Source organism: Arachis duranensis, chromosome 3, assembly GCF_000817695.3.
Source record: "Arachis duranensis cultivar V14167 chromosome 3, aradu.V14167.gnm2.J7QH, whole genome shotgun sequence".
Classification (NCBI taxonomy): domain Eukaryota; kingdom Viridiplantae; phylum Streptophyta; class Magnoliopsida; order Fabales; family Fabaceae; genus Arachis; species Arachis duranensis.
Window position 1 is genome coordinate 112,322,263 of NC_029774.3, and position 1,790 is coordinate 112,324,052.

Below are 1,790 nucleotides of genomic sequence, written 5' to 3' on the forward strand. Positions count from 1 at the left end.
TTGAAAGCTTGGCTGGCTGTGAAGCCATGTCTAATTCCTGGACCGGAGTCTTAGACTAGCATTGCACTGATTCCTGGAATTCTCATTAAGAATTTTGATACCTTTATTTTCTTTTTCCACTTAATTTTCGAAAAAGCACAAAAACATTTACAAAATCATAAAATCCAAAAATATTTCTTGTTTGAGTCTAGTGTTTCATTCTAAGTTTGGTGTCAATTGCATGTTTCTGTTCTTCTTGCATTCATGCATGTGTCTTCATTAATCTTCAAGTTGTTCTTGATGATTTCATTACTCTGATCTTTGAATTCTCTTAACTTGAGTGTTTATGTGTCTCATATATATTCTCATTAGTATCAGTAGTATACAAACTGCTAAGTTTGGTGTCTTGCATGCATTGTTATTTGATTTTAGTTGCATTTTGATTATTCCTCACTATTAAAAATCCAAAAATATTTTTAATTTGTGTCTTTTCAAGTCAATAATACAGAGAATTGAAGATTCAGAACATACAGCAGAGGAATTACACAGAAAAAGCTGGGCGTTCAAAATGCCCAATAAAGAAGACAGACTGGCGCCAGCCAGGGTGCCTGGCTGGGCGTTTAACGCCCAAAAGGGTAGAGTTTTGGGCGTTAAACGCCAGAATGTGCACCATTCTGGGCGTTTAACGCCAGGATGGCACAAGAGGGAAGATTTTGTTTTCAATGCAAATTTTTTTTCAAGTTTTCAAATTTTTTCAAATTCAAATCTTTTTCAAATCATATCTTTTCAATCATATGTTTTCAAAATTGATTTCTTTCTATTTTCAAAAATACTTGCTATCAAGGTTGTCAAACTCGCGAGTCTAGGTAAACTCGTGGAGCTGACCTAGACTCGACTCGTAGACTCGACTCGTAGACTCGACTCGTAGACTCGACTCGTAGACTCGTACGAGTTTACCTGTTATACATTTTAAAAAAATATATATATATATATATATCATGTATAATATATATATTTACTCAGATATAGACATTTAAACCTAACAATTTCAACATCAAAACACATAATAAATTAACCTAATACTAAAATTACAAGTTACAACAAGTACTTTGGATCACACATTTAAATCCTTCACAAGTATTTATCTAGTTCAACATAAAACACACAATTACACAATCAAAGGTTTATAAGACATAACCAAAACACAAAAGAAAACAACAAAGCAACAATTAAATTTCTAATAAACTCTAAAACTCAAATCCTCCAATATCTTCATCTTCCATGGCATCAACATCATCATCTTCACCATCTTCATCAGAAACATCATTTCTTTCAGCCTCAGGTTCAACACGGCCAACAAAATCTTCATCATCATTCACATGTTCATCTTCTTCCTCTATTAAATTTTGTTGTGGATCCCCAATAAACTCATTCTCACCTCCCTCACCCATGTTGAATTCATTACTATTCATACCTGGAATAGCAAATTCATTACTATTTGGATCATCATTAGTATTGTCATTCATTGGCAAGTGAGAATGCTCAACACTTTCAGCAATATTTTCATTAACATCCTCAGTTATCCACTCATCATCAGAATGCACTGCATCAAATTCAAGTTCTGGAGTTTTTCTAATTTGCTTGCCCTTTAACTTCAAATTATACATCACATACACTAGACCATTCATTTTCTTTTGATGCAACCGATTTCTTCTCTTTGTATGAACCTACAAACATATAGTGCCAATAGTTAATAAAAATAAAAAAATTAAAATTAAAATAAATAATGAATAGTTCTAAGGAAGTAAGGA